Raw genomic sequence first — 9,775 nt, 5'->3', positions numbered from 1 at the left:
AAGCTCTATTACAAAGCTGTCATCATCAAGACAGCATGGTACTGGCACAAAAACAGACACATAGATCAATGGAACAGAATAGAGAGCCCAGAAATAGACTCTCAACTCTATGGTCAACTAATCTTTGACAAAGCAGGAAAGAATGTCCAATGGAAAAACGACAGCCTCTTCAATAAATGGTGCTGGGAAAATTGGACAGCCACATGCAGAAAAATGAAATTGGACCATTTCCTTACACCACACACAAAAATAGACTCAAAATGGATGAAGGACCTCAATGTGTGAAAGGAATCCATCAAAATCCTTGAGGAGAACACAGGTAGCAACCTCTTCGACCTCTGCCGCAGCAACATCTTCCTAGGAACAACGCAAAAGGCAAGGGAAGCAAGGGAAAAAAATGAACTATTGGGATTTCATCAAGATCAAAAGCTTTTGCACAGCAAAGGAAACAGTTAACAAAATCAAAAGACAACTGACAGAATGGGAGAAGATATTTGCAAACGACATATCAGATAAAGGACTAGTGTCCAGAATCTATAAAGAACTTAGCAAACTCAACACCCAAAGAACAAATAATCCAATCAAGAAATGGGCAGAGGACATGAACAGACATTTCTGCAAAGAAGACATCCAGATGGCCAACAGACACATGAAAAAGTGCTCCATATCACTCGGCATCAGGGAAATACAAATCAAAACCACAATGAGATATCACTTCACACCAGTCAGAATGGCTAAAATCAACAAGTCAGGAAATGACTGATGTTGGCGAGGATGTGGAGAAAGGGGAACCCTCCTACACTGTTGGTGGGAATGCAAGCTGGTGCAGCCACTCTGGAAAACAGCATGGAGGTTCCTCAAAATGTTGAAAATAGAATTGCCCTATGACCCAGCAATTGCACTATTGGGCATTTACCCTAAAGATACAAACGTAGTGATCCAAAGGGGCACGTGCACCCGAATGTTTATAGCAGCAATGTCCACAATAGCCAAACTATGGAAAGAACCTAGATGTCCATCAACAGATGAATGGATCAAGAAGATGTGGTATATATACACAATGGAATACTATGCAGCCATCAAAAGAAATGAAATCTTGCCATGTGCGACAACATGGATGGAACTAGAGCCTATCATGCTTAGCGAAATAAGTCAAGCAGAGAAAGACAACTATCATATGATCCCCCTGATATGAGGAAGTGGTGATGCAGCATGGAGGCTTAAGTGGGTAGGAGAAGAATAAATGAAACAAGATGGGATTGGGAGGGAGACAAACCATAAGTGACTCTTAATCTCACAAAACAAACTGAGGGCTGGTGGGGGGAGGGGATTTGGGAGAAGGGGGTGGGATTATGGACATTGGGGAGGGTATGTGCTTTGGTGAGTGCTGTGAAGTGTGTAAACCTGGTGATTCACACACCTCTACCCCTGGGGATAAAAATATATGTTTATAAAAAATAAAAAATTAATTAAAAAAAAAGAAAAAAAAGAATTAAATCAGATTATTAAATAAATTTAATTAAATTTAACAATAAAAAAAAAAGAAGAGTACTTGTTTGGATGAGCACTAGGTGTTATTTGTAAGTGATGAACACAAAATTTTACTCCTGAAACCAATATTACACTATGTGTTAACTAACTAGAATTTAAATAATAATTTGGAAGAGTAAAAAAAAAAAAAATCAACTTGTCCTCAACAATGCTCAAGATTCTTTCACTGTTTCCTTGATTATCCCTTTCTCCTATTCTCCACAATAGATATGTTGTATCATAATATTCTTCTCAGAAGTTCTTCCCTACAATTTACTTCCTCACTCAGCGGGTGACTTTATTTCCTACTTCAAAGAAAAAGTAGAAGCCATTAGAAACTTTTCTAACTTTCTACAACTATGTCTGCAAACAGCATCTATACCCACCTGTATCAGTTAGGAAAGTGAGTGTATATATCAGGAAGCATATCAGCAGTTTAAACTTTAAGAGTTCATGTTTTCTCACATAAAAATATTGGGGCCAGAGACTAGAGGAGAATGGTGAAGACTTAGAATAGTAACTGGGGGACTGGGCAGGTGTACTGAAAATAAAAGGAATGAAAGACCCAGCATCACTGGCCATCATAACAGAAGATCAGTTAATGGCTACTGCTTTTATTTTTTCTACCATGTTAGTTATCCAAAGTCACAAATCATATCAGTAGACAAGTTGTGACTAGACCAGATTTGTCAATTCAATATATTTTGTTTTCATGTGTGTGTGTGTGTGTGTGTGTGTGTGTGTGTGTGTGTGTGTGTTTAAGTAATGTCTACACTGGGTTCAAACTCAGGACCCTAAAATCAAGAGGAGCATGCTCTCCCAACTAAACCAGTTAGGCTCCCCAACCCCAATTTAATGTCTTTTGGTAACACTAATGAAGATAATGTTTTTGACCTAGGAAACCAATGCATATTTAATTCTTTGTAAAGCATTTGCCCCATGGCTTCTTACACACTGAATCTGTTACATTTATGGCTTCTAGGAGAGGATAATCCACCTAGAGAAAATGAGAAAAGGGCTCTTTGCTTGGTCTTGAACCTCAAAGCCAACTTTCTGAAGTCCCTTGTGAAGCAATTGTTTTGAAATGTAGGCTTTTCGAAAGGTAAAAGATGCATCTGAATTCCAAAAGTGTCCCTTTACAAATCAAAAGGAGAGTTTAGTTATTTGAAAGTAGAGTTTTATAATAAGCCATTATGGAGAAAAATTGGAGGATAGTATCCAAGGAAGTCCCACCATATGAAAAGTAGAAAGCACTAGAGAAAGAGTTAAGGATGGGTGTGTGAGAGACAAGGCAGGAAGAGATGAGACAGTGTCCTTTACTCACAGTGGAACTCAGTGGGTTGATAGTTTTGGGGGAAACTGGGGAGCACCACTTGTGGAGAGGTTAGAAGCCTCTGAGAGAAGCCCTTTGCTAACATGAGGTGGCTACAGAAACAAACAAATAAAAAATTGGTATGGTATGTTAGGCAGAATAGTAGCTAGTAGTTTCTCTCTTTTTTTAAAAATTTATTTATTTATGACAGATGGTGAGAGAGGGAACATAAACATGGGGTGGCTGGAGAGGGAGAAGCAGGCTCCCCACTGAGCAGGGAGCCTGATCTGGGGCTTGATCCTAGGACACTGGAATCATGACCTGAGTGCAAGGCAGATGCTTAATGACTGAGCCACCCAGGCACCCCCCAGTAGCTGGTTTCTTACAGCTGGTGCACATTGCAGAGAAAATTTAGAGGTTCTTGAGCAATTCTGCAGAGATATAAAGGGTAATTTAGAAATAAGCATTAACATATTTTCCAGAAAGTCACAGCAGAGGAGATCTCAGTAGAGGTCTCTGTTCAAAGGAACATCATAGCAGTAACTATGAGTAGGCAGCTCCGAGTTGAGGTCCAGATGGAGGATATTGAGAAGTCTCAGAAGGTCAGTAGCATCATCAGCAACATCTTCAGTAGTGAAAATCAATGTAGACAGCCTGGGCTGCAGGAGATGGCCGAGTTTCTTGAGAGCAATCACCATGCATTGTCTATTCCAAGAGATCAGACTCTTGGTCTTTTTAGCAGAGGTCACAGTGAACATATAGTCCACCTCCCAGAGCCCAGGTGAGGCGAGCTATGCACCAGCCAGACATCATATGCATGCCTGGAGCGGACAACAAGAAAACCAGACAACCCCCCACACTCGCCGCAGTGTGCTATTGCTAAAATATTATAAACTTCTGTAACCACATCTCAAAAGATGAGAGCGTTAAGAAAAGGAATGGGGGGGGGGAATCTTTGAAAAACTGAGCATTCCATTCAGTTTTCCCTCCCTTCCTCATGGTCTTCCATGCTATTGCTTATATTCCACATAAGACCAAAACCATATGATAATTGTCTTTCTCTGCTTGACTTATTTCACTTAGCATAATCCACTCCAAGTTTCATCCATGTTTGTTGGGGTCCATCATCAAAGGAACGAGACTGAGACAAAATGAAAGTTATGCAACGCTTTATTATATGTCAAGCATTAGAAGTCAGACTAACCGGCCAGGGCCACCTCCGAAGAGAGGGATGACTCCCAGTCTTACAGGCTCAAGAATCGACTGGCTGGTCAGGGATGCCTCTAAAGAGAGCGACCCCTCCCAGCCTCACAGACTAACTTTTATAGAGCAAAGGCCATGTGGTTAAGCTGGCCACACAGGTGGCCAATGAGATTGTAACACACACAGAAAGTTGCATAGTCATGTTAATCCATATGCAGGTGCCCAAATAAATTACAATTTACCCGATAGCAGCTGTTTGAACTAGCCTGTCACTCTGGTCAGAACTGGCGCCCAAGTTTCACACCCAAAAGGCAGGGTTTACATTCTTTGGTGGTTAGGGAGATAGTATGTGTGCTTTTTACTGATTGGATGTCTCCACCAGGCCTGACTCATCCTTGTATTTTGGGCTCTGTTATTAGAAACTGGCCGACTACACTTCACTGCTTTCTCAGACTTGCTTCTAAGTAAGTTTCTTTGGGGGGGGGATTAATTTAAGTTTACTGCATTAACAACAAAATGGCTGTTTAACCGAGATGGGAGTCACTCTGGCTAAGTAGGCCCTTACATGTTGATGCAAATTGTGGGTATTCATCCTTTCTGATGGCTGAGTAATACTCCATTGTATATGGACCACATCCTCTTTATCCATTCATCTGTTGAAGAGCATCTCCGCTCATTCTGCAGTTTGGCTATCTTGGACATTGCTGCTATGAACATTGGGGTGCATGTGCCCCTTTTCATTATGTCTGTATCTTTGGAATAAATGCCTTGTAGTGTGACTGCTGGGTTGTAGGGTGGTTCTTTTTTTTTTTTTTTTAAATTTTTAAATTTTTAAAAAAAATTTTAATTTATTTGGCAGAGAGAGATCAGAAGTAGGCAGAGAAGCAGGCAAAGAGAGAGAGGAGGAAACAAGGCTCCCTGCTGAGCAGAGAACCTGATGCAGGACTCGATCCCAGGACCCTGAGATCATGACCTGAGCTGAAGGCAGAGGCTTAACCCACTGAGCCACCCAGGTGCCCCTGGTGGTTCTATTTTTAACATTAAGAAACTTCACACTGTTTTCCAGAGTGGCTGTACCAGCTTTCATTCCCACCTTTCTCCACATCCTTACCATACCTGTTGTTTCCTGTCTTGTTAATTTTTACCATTCTAACTGGTATAAGGTAGTAGATTTGTATTTCCCTAATGGCTAGTGATATTGAACATTCTTTCATGTGTGTTAGCCATTTGTATGTCTTCTATGGAGGCACTCTTTGGCCCATTTCTTGACTGGATTATTTGTTTTTGGGGTGTTGAGTTTGAATCCTTTATAGATCTTGATACCAGGCTTTTATCTGTAATGGCATTTACAAATATCTTCTCCCATTCTGTAGGTTGCCTCTTAGTTTTGTTGACCATTTACTTTGCTGTATAAAAGCTTTTTATCTTGGGGCTTCTTAATATTATGTTTAACTGTGTGAAATTGCTTATGTTTAGTAATTTTTGTATGTTCAACATAATACTTCAGTGTCCATCTCCTAAGAATAAGGACATTCTCCCACACAACAATATTACTACCATTGCATGTAAGAAAATTCAATCAGTTCTGTAATATCTAACATACAGTCCATATTTCAACTTTTTCCAGTTGTCCAAAATGTCTTTTAGAAGTGATTAGCCTTGCCCACTCTGGTCCAGAATCCAGCTGAGGTTCATCCATTGCATTCGGTGTTTATATGTTTTTAGTCTATAGAACAGGTCTTTGTCTATTTTCATGATATTGATTAAAAATATAAAAGTACAGGCCAGTGTCTTCTAGAATTATACATTTTGGATTTATTTGAGTTATTTCCTTGTGACTAGTTTTAGGTTAAATACATTTTTTTTTTAAAGTTTTTTTTTTTTTAAGATTTTATTTATTTATTTGACAGAGAGAGATTACAAGTAGGCAGAGAGGCAGGCAGAGAGAGAGAGGAGGAAGCAGGCTCCCTGCTGAGCAGAGAGCCCGATGCGGGACTCGATCCCAGGACCCTGAGATCATGACCTGAGCCGAAGGCAGCGGCTTAACCCACTGAGCCACCCAGGCACCCAAGATGCTATACTTTTTAAATGCTTTTTCTATATCAATTGAGAGGATCATATGGCTATTGTCCTTTCTTTTATTGATGTGGTGTATCACGTTGATTGATTTGGGGATATGGAGCCACCCTTGCATCCCAGGAATAAATCCCACTTGGTTGTGCTGAAGAATCCCTTTAATGTGCTGCTGGATCCTATTAGCTAGTATCTGGGTGAGTCTAAAACACTTTAGATAAAAACTGGTATAATTTCAAAGAGAAGGGATAATGAGTTAAGATGGCAGTGTAGTAGGAGGACCCTAGGATTGCCCTGTCCTTTGAAGACAGATACATAACTATCAAATCATTCTGAATACTCAAGAAATTGATCTGAGATATTTGATGTTGCTCCATTTTTTTTTTTTTATTTTTATTTTATTTTATTTTTTTTTTTAAGATTTTATTTATTTATTTGACAGAGAGAGATTACAAGTAGGCAGAGAGGCAGGCAGAGAGAGAGAGGAGGAAGCAGGCTCCCTGCTGAGCAGAGAGCCCGATGCGGGACTCGATCCCAGGACCCTGAGATCAAGGTTAAATACATTTTTAAGTTTATTTATTATTTTTCTAACTAATCTCTGTACCTAACATGGGGCTCCAACTCTGACATCGGGCTTCAACTTCTGACTGACCCAATCAGGTGCCCCATAGTTGTAGGTCAAATATTTTTGATAAGAGAGGCACCTGAGTGGCTCAGTGGTTAAGCATCTGTCTTTGGCTCAGGTCATGATACCAGATGCTTGTTATCTCTCTCATTGGCTCTCAAATAAATAAACTAAAATCTGAAAAATTTTTTTTTTAATAAGAAAACTACATAGGTGACAATTGCATACTTACTGAGTCTCATTAACCAGACACATGACACATTGTTCAACTACTGGTGATGGTAAATTTGTTTGTTTAGTTAAGGTGGTGACCACACAGATTTTCCATTATACAGACACATTTTCCCCTTTTCAATTAGTAACTAATGTATGGAGGTGTGCCTGGGTGGCTCAGTTGTTAAGCATTGGCCTTCCGCTCAGGTCATGATCCCGGTGTCCTGGGATTGAGCCCAGCAGCCAGCTCCCTGCTCAACGGTAAGCCTGCTTCTCCCTCTCCCATTCCCCCTGCTTGTGTTCCTTCTCTTGATGTCTCTCTCTGTCAAATGGATAAATGAAATGTTAAAAAAAAAACAAAAACAGGGGCACCTGGGTGGCTCAGTGGGTTAAAGCCTCTGCCTTCGGCTAAGGTCATGATCCCAGGGTCCTGGGATAGAGCCCCAGGTCAGGCTCTCTGCTCTGCAGGGAGCCTGCTTCTTCCTCTCTCTCTCTGCCTGCCTCTCTGCCTACTTGTGATTTCTATCTCTGTCAAATAAGCAAAATCTTAAAAAAAAAAAAAACCCAACAGAACCCTAATATGGAAAAATATTTTGAGACCATATGAATATAAATTCTAACAACCTTTTATCCAAAGGCTTTAGCATCTGTTGATGATCCTTAGCTATTATATTGAATTGCCAAATGATGATTTTTCAAATTCTATCATTTCTTCTATACTTATTAGTCCAATCCTTAAAAAAAAAAAAGACTCCCTGCTGAGCAGGAGCTTGATGTATGGCACTTGATCCCAGGACTCTGGGATCATGATTGGAGCCAAAGGTAGATGCTTTACCAGCTGAGCCACCCAGGTGCACCTGGTTCAAATTTTCATATATTTGATCGGTAGGCAACCACTTTAAGCTGGCTCTTTTATCTTCTTGGTTTGATCTCATTAGTCTTTGAGTATTTCCTTGCTTTCGGGCACATCAAGATGTTCCAGATTGACCCAGTACTTTGAGTTCTTCAGGGTTCTTCAAGTACTGGGTTCTTCAAGGATCGTTGTCTCCTTTTAGTGGAGAATGGTATTTAGAAACCAAGAACTGGGTGCTAGTTGTGTTCATTGCTGTGGAGTGCATTGCTTCTAAGCCTAGATGGGCTCCAGAGCACATCTGAGTCTTAGTGTGAAAACTTAACTCTCACCCAACCTCCAAATTATATTTATTAGGCTTATTCCAATGACTCATACAGTGATCAGAGTGGTATTTTAAAAGATTTTCCAGCTTAAAATCATCACATACTAAACTTCAGTCACATTGGTCTTCCTTAAGTTCCTCAAAAGCAATAGTCTCTGAAAGTGTTCAAAATAGTCCATTCTAAAAAACCTTATTCTTTAAAACTTTCAACTTTTTATGTATATTTTACAATGTACATTATGTTAATACATAGTACACACAATGTAAATATAACCAAACAAATATAGTTGGAGTAAGCAAAAAAAATTTTTAATTGATGACATGCTCAATCACTTTGGAATTTGGAAACCACTGCTCTCGTTCAAAATTTTCTACTGGGTGCCTTTGCTGTTTCCATAAGGAATTTACATGTTAATTTTGTCTGTCCTATAAAATTATGAATACCGTGTATGTATGGATCATGTTTTACTTCGTTGAATAACCAATCACCTAGAATAGTGACTAGCACATAGTATTATTCAATAAATATTGGTTGGATATATGTTCAATAGAATAAATAGAAAAGAGAAAAGGATGGGAAACACAATTTGGCCCATTGACAAAAATATTGCAGAAACAGTGATTTTTCATGCCATTTATTCCACATGTGAATTGCTCACTCACACATGAGGGAACCAGTTGGTAGGTAACTGGTAGGCTGAATAAAAGACCACTGTCATAAATGGGAATTACCGTGGAGGGAGTTACTGCAGTTTTAAAACATTTAGAGGTAAATTAATTAGAAACTAGAAGAGGTCACATTGAACATTCTGCCCTTGAGTAGGCCAACTGGAGTATCAAAACTATTTCAGTGTTTTATATGTACTCCATAAAATCTTGATGGTTTAGCTGTGTTTCATACACAACGGACTATCGCTATCCTTCTATCTGTACTCTGCCTTATTTAGGCCAGGTCTGTGGCACTTCCCGCAGAGGAATTTCTGGGTAATTTTTTTTTTTTTTTAAGTTTTTATTTATTTGACGGACAGAGACCACAAGTAGGCAGAGGCAGGCAGAGAGAGAGGAAGGGAAGCAGGCTCCCTGCCGAGCAGAGAGCCTGACGAGGGGCTCAATCCCAGTACCTCAGGATCACGACGGGAGCCGAAGGCAGAAGCTTCAACCCACTGAGCCACTCAGGTGCCCCAATTTCTGGGTAATTTGAGTAAAGGCTTAGCTTTAGGGTTTCTTGGCTCTCCCAAATTCTTCTTCTTATTCTTCTTTTTTTTTTTGTTTCTTTTGGGTTTCTGTGAGATTGAATTATAATAGGCATACATCTCACTGTGAGTGCAAAAATGCTCTTTGTTAACTTCCTTTTAGAGGGGTATGGTTCTAGAAGTTAAGTTACAGTAAAATAAATTTAGCAAAATTAAATGAAATTTTCTTGTGCACAGATTCAACATGATATTTTCAATTGTTAGTACTGATAGTGGTGTCATGGGTAAGTCAGCTATCTCTGTAGGAGAGGTTTGCTCTGAAATTAGTGGCGTTAGGGGATCTTTTTGTGAAGGTTTTCCTAAGAAACCTAGAATTGACATTTAAGCCCCCTAAATGATGTCTCTGAATTTGATGTCTTTCTGTGTAATTCAAATGTGCATAAGTCAAATT

Source organism: Mustela lutreola, chromosome 10, assembly GCF_030435805.1.
Source record: "Mustela lutreola isolate mMusLut2 chromosome 10, mMusLut2.pri, whole genome shotgun sequence".
NCBI lineage: Eukaryota > Metazoa > Chordata > Mammalia > Carnivora > Mustelidae > Mustela > Mustela lutreola.
Note: the sequence above shows the minus strand (reverse complement) of the source record.